Source organism: Spodoptera frugiperda, chromosome 8 (genome assembly GCF_023101765.2).
Source record: "Spodoptera frugiperda isolate SF20-4 chromosome 8, AGI-APGP_CSIRO_Sfru_2.0, whole genome shotgun sequence".
Taxonomy (NCBI): Eukaryota; Metazoa; Arthropoda; class Insecta; order Lepidoptera; family Noctuidae; genus Spodoptera; species Spodoptera frugiperda.
In genome coordinates this window covers 1,659,966-1,675,420 of record NC_064219.1, presented here as the reverse complement: position 1 = coordinate 1,675,420, position 15,455 = coordinate 1,659,966, and the positions used below count along the sequence as shown (strand labels likewise).

The 15,455-nt window shown below is 36.4% G+C and overlaps 1 protein-coding gene across 3 annotated transcripts in view; it reads right to left on the bottom strand.

Annotated features, from left to right (window-relative positions):
* LOC118275583 (hemicentin-2) overlaps positions 1-15,455 on the bottom strand; it is a 305,982-nt gene that overhangs the window by 249,027 nt on the left and 41,500 nt on the right. The window contains exon 1 of one of the 3 annotated variants that reach the window (XM_050695473.1): positions 4,851-5,000. The exons of the other annotated variants lie outside the window; for them this stretch is intronic. The gene's annotated coding sequence lies outside the window, so the exon portion shown is untranslated. Of the gene's footprint in view, positions 1-4,850; positions 5,001-15,455 lie in introns of those variants that run through there. 3 annotated transcript variants of the gene reach the window in all.

Genomic DNA, 15,455 nt, shown 5'->3' with positions numbered 1-15,455 from the left:
ATCCTTTCATTTTAGGAACAGCCAATTAGAATAAATCAATTTATTAATGTTTTTGTATCGTTTGGTGTTATTTTGAAAGCGACAGAAGCGATAAAGCTCCTGGTGTGATAAAAATGTCACTGAGAGGGCCGGATCGGGCTGATGCTGACTCAGATCTGCGGACTGCCTAGCAGGTTACCAGGGCTCTGGCTCGAAAAGTATTAGTATGAACAGGGTGGTTTTTAGTTAGTAAGAGTCTCACATTCCCTCTCGCATCTGCCAAGGTGGGAGAATTCATATTTTTATACAAAAAAGTAATCCTTAAAGTCACCTATAATTTTATCAAAAAGCTCCATTTTCTACCCAAAAAACAATACCTTACAACACAATCTAAAAATAATCCCAAAATACTCTATAAATAACGTGCACGTGTAAAATGACACCAATCAATATAAATATATAAATACAACTACACACACAACACATGTATGACATACGTGTTTATTCGAGCGTGCCTCGTCATTTCCAACATAATTCTGGGTAAGCATCTCTTGAGATGTTGAGAGCTCAATGCTGTTTCATCAATGTATAACAACGTATGTACAATATACATGCTTGTTCTAAGGACTTGCTTGCGTAACAACGGGGATTGTAACCAATTAAACGATGTTTGATTATTTTGAAATGATGAGAGAAAACTGTTGAGAGGAATGAATGAAATTATTTATTTATTTAATTCTAAAGTTACAACGGTAGTACTACTAATTAAAGTAACTGACATATATATTACATAACTAAAACATAATTAAATAGGAATTAGCTCATAAGTTCCACTCGCTAATACTTCAGACATTCCGACAAAATCTCCTTCTATCCGGGAACAAATCATTTCGACACCAGCAATTTATACTGCGCTAACTCAAAAAGCGTACTTTACAGTAGAGGCGTTTAAAGGGAAAAACGTAATAACTTTTACATTAATTAAGATACTTTTTTGAAATTTGGTATGCTTAATATTTAATTTATTCATTGTAATATCTCATATTTATATTTCCTTAATTATTTCTATTTTTTTATTTAGCGCAAGTTAGCCGTATATAAACGTAATTCATCAAAAAAAAATACATCTTATACACGTCTAACTTATGTTAGCGTAGTGTAGTACGGGACGTCGTAGTGCATGATCAATCATCTGATGCATATTTCAATATTTTATAAAGAACATGTACTTACTTACAAAAAGAATAGTCAACGTATCATTAATAAACTAATTAATACGTTAACACATAAGTATATACTATGTAAAAGTCGCTAAGTCGTTCATTTTACAAACGAAATAGTATACACACGAACGCACTAAACTACGCTAACTATGAGTTAGTGCAGTGTTGCACGGACTTTGACCAAAGTGATCCCCACGCACACTCCGCTAATAATAGTTGGCGTAATATAAATCGAGTGATTTCAAAAAGTAGCTTTACTTAGCGTTTTATAAGATTTGTAACTTTCTTATTTTTGCATATTTCTTCTCAATTTTTTTATGGCGTATTTAAACACACATTTTAAGCAACTTGGCATAAAAAAGTTTTTTCCAAATTTCGAGTTAGCGTAGTATAAATTGCTGGTGTCGATTTGTTGGATTAGAATCCAAGAAACCATTGAGCGCGGCCATAGTTCGAGGAATTATGTTACAACATTAACTTTTTGCTAGTTAGATTGTTAGGATACTAGAATTTGACGTTTTCTTGATATCCGCTTCTTCCTGGCAAGTCAATCAAATAAGGTAAGCGACGTTACATAACTTTGTAATTTAAAAAAAATTAGAATTTTGAAGAAACATTCAACACCGTTGCTTTTGTTAGAACTAACTAACTTGTTGCATATTTTCAAATTCTAGAACACAAATTATTCTTATATAATTATTATACTATCGGCTTACTCACGTAACTAATTAACAAAGAATTATTCTTATACAACCTGCTTTACAAGCACAACAAAACATTATCATTATTAGATAACCGAAATCAACAAATAACCCTTCAATAGCCTATCGATTTCTTGCTGAAGCGACTTCCACGATTTATGGCCGTTCAACACAGATTATTGAGAAATCCCTAAAGGTGAACGTTATCGCAAAAAGGTGCTAAAGTAAACTATCGTCGGTCAAGCCCCCGGCGAGCAACGCCCAACTGGTTTTATCGAGTTATTAATATCATCTGGAAATGATGATACAGAGATCTCAGTCACTGATGATGAGTTATTTTGTGATATGTACTGCATCATTGTGTCACATGTCGTGGTGGCCCGGAGGTTTAATACGCCTGCTTCTCATATATGTGAGTGGAAGTTCGACACCTACCAACGACAAGTACCAATGTGACCATTTCCAAGTTATATGTACTTTCTAAGATTATTTAGACACCATTTATAAACTGTGAAATAAACCATTGTGAGGAAGCCTCAGGTTATGATTTCAAATTATAAGTTTGTAATCGCGAACTCGCATTGAGCAAGCGTGGTGATTAATGCTCAAACCTCCTTCGTGCGCGAAGAGACTTTTGCTCAGCAGTGGCCGTTTATAGGCTGTTGATGCTATGGCCAGTCAGCCTGACTGCTGACTAATAAGAGAACTCATAATAACAAAAAATCTCTTTTTAGATGCTATTAAACAATGATTAAAGGTAAAATATAGTTTAACCTAAAAGATAAAGAATTCCGACCCCATCATAAGCTATTTACATAATAATATCTTGCCAATTTAACCCGCCATAACTAACCAACTTTTTTTTCTAAATTACGACACAGGAAATCTCGTTAATCCAGGCCCTTATCGGTTCAAGCCCCAATAAATAATAACTTTGATCCCTTTCACAAATTGAGGTGCTGTCAAACGGGTCCTCCCTCACTTTTATCTTCTTATTCTAACATTTTTGTAATAAGTTCTTCATGTTGATAATAAGCATTTTTCCCCCGAGCTAATTCTGTTTCAAAGGTTTTTTGGATATGCCTTTGTTAATAATAATTAGATGTATAATTATGTTTTAAAAATTTCTCAGTAGTAGCACGGAGTCTGAAATTGTGCCCAGTGTACGGCGATAGACTTGCCCCCTATTATATGGAACTTAACACAAGGATGTAAATTATACAGTGGCATTACGTGCCATAATGTGCACCTCTGCCTATCTCTTCAAGGATGATGAAGGTGATGTAGGTACAGTTGAATCTAACATACCTATAATGTTTTTTATAACCTGTTGAATGAAAGACTATGATGATAATTGCAAACGTTTTAATATAGCTTACCACGTCACTATTATTCAGGACGATATAAAGGTGCCTGCTTACCTGTAACAAAAAATTGATTCATTTTTAACATGAATAAAATAATATATGTCAAGCCATATTTCGGCACGAACGGGCCGGCTCAACCGAAGAGATACCACGGCCTCATTGAAAAATTCTCACTGTGTAAAAACGCTTGCAGTTGTCTAGAATGCTGTGCCCGGTATAGGGCAATAAGCCCCTCACCAATTCCCGATTACCCATGGGACCCTTACCTAAATTTCTAACCCCAAATGGCTGAAAAGTGGACTTGTAACGCCTCTGGTATAGCGGCATTACATGGGCGGCGGCGATGTGCTTACTATCTGCCTGATCGGTCGGCTCATTTATCGGCTTATCCCATAACGAAATTATGTAAAATCGGATCATAGTTTTTCATACTAATGTGTCAAGAGACTCTAAACTCTGTAATGAAACACACCACTAGATCCTATCCTATATCCACAAACATTCATTTCCTAATGCAAAAAAAATTGTTAGTCTAAAAGTATACCTTTACGTATACATACCTAATTATACTTAATACTTATACAAAAAGTACTCTAAAATACACATAGGTAAAACCTACAAAAAAAAGCAATGAAACATTGCTAAATAAATAGGTACCGTAACATCACAAGTATCTGTGACCAATAAATAATGATCATATCTATACGTTTTATGTTTTGCCCGTTATCTCTGGACGGAGGGTAAACCTAGTTTGGAGCACGGGTCATTGGACTTTGTTATCAGTACCTAGTACTCGCAGAGTTTATTTTATTCACAATATTTTTTTGTAATTGTATAGGTGTTTTGTTGTTTAGATTGTTAGTTTAAAGCTATTATAGTATTTTAAATGGTCTCAGGGAGCCATTGGATGAAAGTCACTTCTATGTTGAAGTTGTTGGAGAGTCCTATGTTCAGCAGTGGACGTCTTGTGCCTGATAGCAGATGAAGCATGCGTGCTTAGCAAGAGTTCTTACTTAGAATGTGCTTAAAAAAATCTGTCATTCCGAAATCTCCAAAACATTCCGAAATATTAGATCGTAGACTCGGACGCCTTACGACTTATATCCACAAGCATTGTAGATATAAAACATAGTACAGTACACCCCACCCCTGCTTCAAGCAACAGGCATATAATAAACTTCATAAAAAAAAACCTTTAACCACTTTTCCAACACATAAAGAACCCTCAACTATCCACCCTAACTTGCCCCATTGTGCACCTACCATTATAACCCTGACAATAACAAGTTGACAGGTCTTGTCAGATTGGCTGACTTGGACATCAAATTATGATGTACGATCATTCAGTCAGTCTGTCAGTCAATAATGATGCATGATGTACAGCGTCAATAAATAGTGGACATGGACAGTTATTAGAGTTAATTGTCTGATTTCAACAATAGACGTGGCTAGTGATGTGTTTAAAGGGGTAACAATGAAAGGGTAATAGTGGATTAATCTATTTTTGAATGTTAGTTACGTGGTCATCTAAATAAAAATGGCGTCAATTAGTGGATTTGTATTACAAAAAGGTTACTTACCTATTTTTGCCGTTCTGTTAAATTCTCAAAAAACAATATTGAAGTTAATATAGCTCTGGTGTTGTTTAACTAAAAGTGAGATTACACAATGTTGATAAATGTTAACCGAAGATATTATGTCAATGTTTACAAGAGTTTATAAATTCGTATTGATGTAATATGAAATGAAATAAATCGCAACCCGACCGAATGTTTTGCTTGTACTAATTTGTATCTAATTTGTGAGTCAATTTATAAAGTATTGTGTAATCTCTACATATACACAGGCGTTCCAGGAAAGAGTCGTAAGATAACAACATGAACATGTTATTTAATTTTGCTATTTAAAACAATACCAGAATATTTTATAAATATTTTACATTAGAATCACATCAAAATTGTAAAAAAATAAATATGTTTTATTGTTACACTAACAATACAGTAAGATTATTTCGTTTTAATTCCGCTTATACAAACGAAATCTTACTGTATTGTTAATATAGCATGGATTTCCGCAAAGTAACGCTTGTTCCTATTCTATATGTTTTATTGTTACTTTTATTCTCGCATTGTTTATTTTAAAAACATGAAATAAAAGTAACAATTATTTTACCCTTACCCCTAAAATTTTACCGTGCCCGCCCATCACTACACAACTGATTTGTATGAAGGAAATATTTATGAACAGTAATGTTTTGTTTTACCTACATATTGGTCGGATATTCGATCATTTCAGTGATGGTACAGTTCGACGGTACTATTGAACTAATATTTGTGTAATATGCAAAGTTGTTAATGGTTTTGTTCAACATTTTGTTTGTTTGGACATGAGACCGTAGTTCTGAGAATTTTCTAATGAAATGCTACTGTTAAAGGTTCTCGGAACTTCATACCTCATTTTATTTCCGCATGTGGTGGCCATAATAGTCCATTGAAATGTTACATGAGCTTTACAAAAAAACATATTCGGCCCTCAAATTGTAACATTTCAATGGACTATAAGTGTGCATTTTGTAGGTATAATCCAGATCCAGTTCGTGTCTGTTATTATATTGGGCACAGCGAAAGAGAAAAAGGAAGAGAAGACGACGGATGAAGAGAAAGGAGACAGAGACAGAGGAAGAGAGAGGGGAGAGACAGAAAAAGAGAGAGAGGGAGAGAAAATGAGACAGAGAGAGAGGGAGAGAGAGGGGAGAGAGAGAAAGGAAGAGAGAGAGAGAGAGAAAGAGAGGGAGGGAGAAAGAGAGAGAGAGAGAGAAAAAGATAGAGAGAGCTCTTCTTAATCGAATAGTACTCGTAAAACATTAGTATAATACATGTCCTAATTTCGTCAGGCCTGGTCACTAAAATTATATAATGTGTACAGTGGTTGGCCTGACATATTGGTTATTATTAATACTGGTCAAGCTAGTCAGGTTCCCGACGCTAAATCAGGACATGTATTAAGGGCGTTACCTTAATTTTTTTTTATTCAAGGAAGTCATTATTGTTACACTTAATATACTTTGAAAAATATGAATAAGTTAATATTAATCAATCAATCAGCTCGGACGTTTACCTTTTAATGGATTTTCAAATAATGTAACTTTTTGTTGTTAAGAAATCCATCACGGATCCCGTACCCTTGGGAACAACGCGTTTCTTTATAAATGTGTGTTGTTTGTTTATGTATTTTTTTTAATAACATGCTACGAGGATTGATTTTTTCTTCAAGAGTTTTTCTTTTACTTCAACTGAGGTATTTATTTGCATTTATTGAGTTAATCTTTGTATTAATGTATATTTTACAATTTAAGCAGATATGTTGGACATTTAATGATTACTTAAACTATTGCTTAGTAACGCTTTTGTTCCGAAAACAATTGTTAAAGACTGGGTTAACTAATCATTTAATGACTCTGAGTGCGGCGGTAAAAGTATTTGCATTTATAGTAATAGTAAGATTGGCGTGGGCCGTATTTTTATGTCACGTTTCACAATCACGCTATGGTATCTCCTCTTTGTACTTGCTTCATGATACCGATGGTGACTCTATACTGAATGAAATACTATCATACCATCAATAAAATAGGAATAATTGTCGCACGGAAGATAGCCCTGCTTCACTGTTAGAAATGGCTTGGTTGGACTGGAGTGATGCCACGGCCTCACAGAAAACTAGTGTGATACAAAGTGACGTGCGAGTGAGGTTAAGGTTGACGTTGAGGCTCAATCAAAACCTCCAATTCCTCAAATTCCTAACCCACAAAGGACAACGATTGCTTACCATCAGTTGATCCGTTTGCTCGTTAACATACTTTTTAAAGGGTGGAAAATCATTCAATGACTTGGGTGAAGCGAGAGATAGTGTCAGACTCTTACTGACTACAAGCTACTGAGCCGGAGCCCCGGTAACCTGCTAAGTAATCCGCAGCTCCGGTCGTTAACACCTTATCCCATAAAAATACTAAATAACTTGCTGACTGTACATAAAACACACACACACATGTTCCCTCCGTTATTTATCACGGGACGACGTGTGTGTGTCGTGACAATCTCGCATCGATTAAAGGATGATACTAATTAAAGCCAGGGCTGACACCTGCTCACTAATACGTACATGTACGAGTTTGTGTTGTATCGCATTAGGGATGTGCTTGGTTGTATTGCAGTAATTTGATTAATCTATATTTTGGGGATTAGGTGTAAAGAATAAATTGGATTTGGTTTAAGAATCGTCTTAATCGTATTTATTTTTAATACATATTTAAACTCTCTATGAAGCTTTACATTCTGAGGTACTTATTATATCGATTTGTATTTTTTTTTTTGTTGAATTAATATTAGTGGCGATACACGAGCGAGCTGAAAACCATAATCACACTCAATATTATAATTAATGTGAAATTTTGTTTGGATGTTTGCCCGTCACACTGAAACTACGGAACAAAATTTAATGAAATTTGGTACAGAGGCAGGATATGAACCGACTTGGGTGATAGGACACTATTTATCCCATGGGGACGTGGACACAGCTGCTGGAAGAAGTTAGTATATCGCATTTACCTACAACATGAAAAACATAATCTCACTGCGTTCAAGTCAAAGACCAATTCCTTCAAAAAGCATTACCATACAAAGCAAGCTCTTATATTATGGTCACCCAACTACCACCATAAGACAGTTGAGTGAAAACTCCAAGTACATGCCATACCCCCATTATATCCAAGTATTTAAGTTATTAAGACAAGAAACAACTTGTCTATTACATGGGCTGGAAAATTGTGTTACTTAACTTTGCTAATGTTGTTCGACTAATGTTTACTTCATTTAAATTAACGTTAATGTGTGAGGGAGATATAAAGATAGAGAGGGACGTAAGACCTATGTAAGTAAGTATTATGAAAGTTTAATGGGTTACTAGGCTGCCCGTAATTTTGTTCGCGTAGAATAATAAATTTTAACAGATTTTGTGACTAGGTTTTGTTTAATTAAATATATTTTTCTAACGTAAAAGTAGCCTAAGTTACTGTACCTAAGCACACCAGCTAACTACCTATAAAAGTTTCGTCAAAATCGAACCAGCCATTTTAGAGATTAGCTGCTACAAACAGAGAGACAGACAAAAATTGTAACAAAATGTGATTTAGATGATAGATTATATTAAACAGATATACACATATTACACATAGACAAAATCCAATACAATTCACAAATGCCCAGAAGTTTATTCAAATACTACGTCTTTATTAAACTTCTGCGCGTAATGCAACAGAAAATATAATTTAAAGAACGTTTCGAAAACTTTACGTAAACGTAACATCAACCTGTTCCTTAATTCAAACTGTTATCTGTTCCATGGACCGTTAAATATGGCGGGAATCAGTCCTAAATCCAAAATGGCGACCAATAAATTCCATGGAAAGAGTTAATAAGTTCAGCAATTTCTTCTCCGGCGTGTTTTGGTCTGTGCTAAGGAAATTTATGGGAAAACTTCTTTAGTAACACATTGTTGCATTTTTTAGACTTATGCTATATAGTTTTGTTTGTTATGGTTATGTGTTTAGGGTGCTTTTTTGCTTGGCGTCGTGTGTTAAGTTTGCGGAGTAGGCGTTTACTGGAAAGTTGTTGTGTGATTTTTGGAGGTCGCAGTGTATGTGATGTTAGATTTTGGCTTGAGAATGATTTTATTGTATAGTTAATCGTACTAGGCTTTCTTAGGGTACTTTTTATGGTTTAAGTCGGTAAACGAGCAGACGCATCACCTAATATTAAGCAATCGCCAACGCACATCGACACTCGAAACGCCAGAGGCGTTACAAATACGTTGCCGGCCTTTTGGGGGTTAGAAATTTAAGAGTTGTTGGGGAATCGGGTATTGGGAAGATTGGGAAGAGGGGTTATTGGGCCTTTGGTAACCTCAGTTATTCCACGCCGGTTAGACTCCTTAATAGTGATTGCTTACTATGACATGCGAGTACTAATATTTAAAATGATTTTTGGCTCTTTGACTTGGTATACACAAGAATATCATAAAACATCCAATCAAGAAACTTAAGAGATTACTTATATACAACAATCATTACAAAAAAAAACATAACAACAAAACATCTCATCCATTTAAAATCCTCCAAAAAAAACGAAGAGAAAAACATTAAAAATTTCCACGTAAACCGTTTATCCAAATCGAAACACCGATGAGCATTTGCGAGCGAATCCCTAAATCTCTTACAGCTCCCGCTCTTAAAACCCGAAGATTAAAATATAAAGATACTGGAAGAAATCGCTCTAACATCTGTCACATTACTTACGGAGTATTTGAAGGTAACGATCCATTTACACCTGGGAAGAATTATTTAATAACACGCCGCGTGCCGTGGGTTGACACACGGATTTAGGAGGCGTAAAGACAACGATTGATTACTATTGTGTATTGTTCGTGATAAATTGTGTGATCTTGATTGTGTTGTGTGTTTGTGTGGATGTTGCTCGTGTGAGATGCTTGTGGATTTTCTTTATAGGCTAATTCGAGAGTGAACTTATCATTTGCTAGGTGTTTGGAAGCGTTAATAGGAGATTTGGAAATTATTTTGTCCTATAGTCAAATAGAAAAAAAAATGCAATACGCCTTTATATTCCTCGTTTCTACTCCTGCCTGTGGAGCCGGAGCCCCGGTAAACCCGCTAGGTAGTCCGCAGCTCCGGATTAGGCATCAGCCCTACTGGGCCCCATCTGTGGTGGTCTGATGGCTCTTTGAGGCGCGCGCAGAACGCGACGCGCCGCACGCACGGGTCTGGTTCTGGTCGGGGGCGAGCTACCCTTGCTCACCGTCCGCAGACCCGCACTTACGGTGGCCGGAGATCGTCGCGCGATCCCCGACGCCCGGAGTGTCTCTCGCGACGGCTGGGGCGTGAGGAGGTTCGTTCTCTCACGCGCCCCGCCTCTTCCTTAGCTAGCATGACTGCTTCGCAGAAGGAGGAGACGGCATCCCAGTCCTCCTCGCTCCGCACCATGGCTTGTATCAGTGCCGGACGCGAGAGGGCGCCGTCGCCGACCACATCCCTGAGGACACGGCGGTGCTCAGCCCACGCAGGGCAGACCGCAAGCGTATGTTCCACCGTGTCCTCCGGGCGGTCTTCGCAGTGATGACACCCGGGCGTTTCCTCCCGCCCAATCAGAAACAGGAACCTACCGAAGCTTCCATGTCCGGTAAGCACCTGCGTCAGGCGGTAGGTGAGGACGCCGTGGCGCCTCTCTAGCCACTCCTCAAAGAGGGGACTTACCGCTGCAATGACAGCGAGCCCAAAACTGTTTCCCTACTATATGTATTTCTCCTGTGTCGTGGGTGCGTTTACAAACATACACTTTCACATGCACATGACACCCAGACCCGAAACAACAATTTGTGGATCACACAAAGAGTTGCTTTATGCAGGAATCGAACTCGCTACACGTTGCATGACAGCCCAGCCACAGTACCAAGCATGGATTCAATAAAGTTCCGTTTAATATGAAGGACTATTTCAATCATTATTCACGATACTAATATTGGAGATCTTTTAAAACCGAAAAACCTTCACCCGGACTATAGTTAATGAGCCCAAAAAAATAATTAAACGTTCAACGAAACCATTTATTTTATTCAAGCACATTTATACACAAACAGAAATCTTCAATCCAAATCCACATTAAACAGACGGCCTAATTAAAAAGCCCAAAACACCATTAGAAGATCTTCCATTACTCGAGAACAAACTCTATAAAGCTTAAACCACCAGCAACAAAGCCGAACCCACCTGCTTAACCCAATAATTGTAATTACGTGTACAAAGCTTCCATCTTGCATCTGATGAAGTTCCTTCATTATATACAGGGTGTAACAGAAGATTTATTACGTGTTAGAAGCGTGTGTTTGGGTTAAAGGGGTTTAAGCGTAGGCGAGTGTGCATGGAGGTCTTTATGTATGTATGTATGTATGTTAGTGAACTTGTTTTTGTTATAGTTGATAGCTCGTTGAGTGAGTGGTCACAAGTTCCAGTTGGAGAAGTTGACTAAAAATCACGGTTTACTTACGTAAATTAATTGAGAAAAGCTCTACTAGTTTCGAGTCACAGAGAGTCTTCATCATGAGCAGCGTGCGCATCCTACATACTAGTAGATTAGTAATCAATTTAGTATGTTTCTACGATAGTTGTTGTAAAAATATAGGTAGGGATTGGTTGTGTTACGGGTTGATTTGTAACCGATTTAAAAAGAAAACGAAACAGTTTCTCAGTTTGACCTGTATGTATCTTTGTCCTCGATTATCTCGCAATTGGCAGAACCGATTTTGATAGACTTTCAGAAAAGTGTTTGTTACACTTAGGGCATGTTTCACAATGTCTGGAGTTTTAAAGATTTAAACATACAACGAGACAGAGAAAGCGACTTTGTTTTATACTATGTAGTGATAGTAACATTTGACTATAAGTAAATTAACAAAATTAAGACTAAAATATGCACCTAAAATTAGAAACTACACCTACAAAGTTCCAAAACACATTATAATCGAGAAATTGATTTACTACAGCTGTTAGCAATCACAGTGTTTGTGTTCGCTGGTGTGGAGTCGGCTTTAGAGGCGTACGTTGGCACTAATTAATAGCCTTGTTGAAACCCGCCCGATGCGTCTTGATAATTATACTATGTACGTACATAATGCTACCCTGCGTGATGGTACGAACAACTAAACACCAAATGTAGGTCAAATGTATATTATATTAACTATGGTGAGACATTATTATGGTATTAATTGAAAATTACGGTTTTATTCACGTATAATATCTGATGTTTTACTAGTTTTAAATTACAGTGGAACTAGTGCTATTTTTTAAACTAAGGCAAGTGCCTAAGGCCCCCGGTTGCAGTTACTGCAAAACGCGGGTGCGCAATTGCCTATAGAGAAGCGGTGGCGACAAAAATAATAGGGGTGCCTATGAGGTGCTTGCTTAGGACGCTCTCTAGTTTTAATTCGCCTCTGAACAAGATTCTTATCTATAAAAGCCTGGTCCAATTTGAATTCTTCTAATTCTTCAATAAAATTCTCGTCTAAAACGGTCCAGCCATTTCAAAGATTAGCCAGAATATACAGACAGACAGACAAAAATTGTAAAAAATATGATTTAGCTGTATGTATTATACATAATATATTCATATGCATTTAGTAAAAATGCGGTTAATTTCAATATTACAAACAAACACTACAATTTGATTTACTTGTCTAGATTTGATCCGCCCGATGCTCCTTGATAATTATACTGTGTGCATAATGATGTGCGCGCGATGGTGTGAACCAGTGTTGGAGAGGCTGGAGGTGGAAAATGTAGGTCAATTCTAATCAGGTTGGGGAGATGTCAATGTGTTACCCAATTTAGGGGTGTTGACAATGTAACCAATGTTCGATATTTCTTGAAATTCATTTGGAAATGGGCAAATAGTATTAATATACCAAAATATATTGTAGGTATTTGTGGAGACCAAATAATAATTAAAACTATGAGTAAATATCTACGTATTGTTGTTCTTATTAATGAAACAACTTGCCTTCTTGTAAGGAGATACGACTGCATACGCAAGAATGACAGTGCCAATGACATTTCATATTAGTGTTGGGGCACATCCAACTTACTAAATAGTGATGTAACAATTTACAACATCAAAATTTAAATTATTGTATAAGAAACATGAAAAAAATAGGAAAATAAATAAAAACTAAATTAGAGCTTCGAAGAAATTAGCTTTTCGATGGTCATAAATAGTCTAATTCATTCACTAAAATGTTCTGTCGCAAAAATTAGGCTGACGAAATCACTGACATTTGAGCAAGCACGAAAAGAACTGTGAATGTTTTTTCTAAATAAATTCTTCAAGAAGTGTCTCTTTCACTGTCGCGGATTCAATAGTAGGCAAAAGCAACAACTAAGTTACGAAAACTTTGATACTCCCACAAAAATCTCAGTGACAAATAAAATTTATGAGCCACGACTGTTGCTTGTCAAGTTTTTATGCGAAGCGAAGTTTAAGTTGAGCGACAAGAATCGAGATACGCCTTCCATGGCAATTTCTATGTCACCCTTATAAGGAAAACATACGACAAATGTAACATACATTCCCTATCACGTTCTTATTACAAGGTTCCTATAAAGTTTGTTGTGCGAAAGGTGATATGTAGGTATAGATATACTATAGAGTTTTGTATTTGTGTTTTTGTCAAAAATGTCAGCCTGCAACGTACACACAGGCTATGAATAACTAGTATAAACTGACCGTTGTTTATGTAGAAAGATCATATAAAGCAAGACCATGATAAAATGGATAGAATAGCTTGATCGATTTTTGTATTCATCGAATATTCGTTGTTCGAACAATTTTTCCGCTTACTGCTCGTTGGTTCTTTCTGTGGTTAGGTTTTGGTAACACAGCTGTTTTTATTTTATCTTTTTTTTCTAAGAATATCGTAAACTAGCGACCAGCCCCAGCTACGCATGGGTGCAATGGTGATAAGCTTCCTCTTGAATCACTCTATCTATTAAAAAAACCGCATCAAAATCCGTTGCGTAGTTTTAAAGATTTAAGCTTACAAAGGGAAATAGGGACAGAAAAAGCGACTTTGTTTTATACTATGAAGTGAAGAATTGGTTTTCTGAATTCCCTATACCATGTGTTTACAATGAGAAAGTTAGGTAACGACAAATACAGGTACTGAAAATAACCGATGTTGTGCCCGAATCAAACCATATATTTTCATACAGGGTGGAGGAAATTTACACCCCTAACATTAATAATTTTGCTCGAACGAATCACCCTCCAGTTTGATTTTACGCGAGCTGTGTTAATAAAAGGTAAGAGGGATACGGTCTAGTGATGTCCGATGCGCGTATCCAACAAAAAATATACGCAGAATAAATCCGCATGAAATTGAGTTTGATTAACGATTTCATTTGCATATTAACTGGATGTATCTTTAAGCATTATTTTGGGAATGCGATGCGATGTCTATATTCACAATAATGTCATTCAGATTGAATTGAAATGGAATGTAATGGGAGGAGAACAATACATGCTATGTTGTCTGGTTATATGTCATTGTTTCAATAATGTTATGTTTATTTCTGAACAACTGAATTAAATCTGACTGTTTTAGAATTAAATACAATGTTTATATTATAACTTTCGTGAGAAATACTAAGTTAATTATGTTTTTCGGCTTACAGCAGCAGCACGACAATCACCGCGTCATGTCTCGCGGAATGCTGTTCGTGAATATGAGCCTCTAGCATGGCTTGAAACTATTCGAGTTCCTCAAATAATAATTAATTAAAAATAATTTCCATTTTCTAAAAAGATGCGTGTGTGCGTTTACATATATATATACAATTTCACATACACATGACACCTAGACCCGAAACAATAATTTATGGATCACACTACGAGTTGCTCCATATGGAAAGCGAACCCAATACCCGTTGTACAGCAGCCAGTTGCCCAACCACTGTGTCAATCGTGCAATCAATACTGCGGTTACTTTCAATCAGACCGATCATAACCTGGTTTAGCCTTCGTTGTTACAAAAAATCCTTGTGTTTTTATATGCCTTAAAATATCCGCAAACCGCGCCCCATCACTAGCTGTGTAAGAGGTAATTTTTCCTCAGTGTACCACGCTTCTTTAACGTCAACCCTGATACATTCTGCTTATGTTATTATTAAGTATTATTCAAATACACTGTGAAATATGTGTTTTTGTCGACTGTACGTGAGTCGTGACTCTATGTAAGTAGTACGGCTCCTTGTAGCCACTTTGCTTTTTTTTATTATTTTTTTTTCTCATTTTGATCGCTTACGCCTAATGTAGATTCATGGTGTGTTTCATACTCTGGGGTATTAAAGACACGTTTGGGGTAAGTGTTTTTGATTCCTTTAGGATTTTAGTGGATTTCAAGTGGTTTGTTGATTTGTTGTATTGTGGAGTTGTGTGGTTTTTTTTTTAGATTTGATATTTTTATTGAAAACTAAATTTAGCTGATCCCGCATCTAGTTTTTTCGCTCGCGTGGATTACTGACTTTGTGACTAATAAAAGAAGCCTAAGCTACTTTTTAGTCTACTATT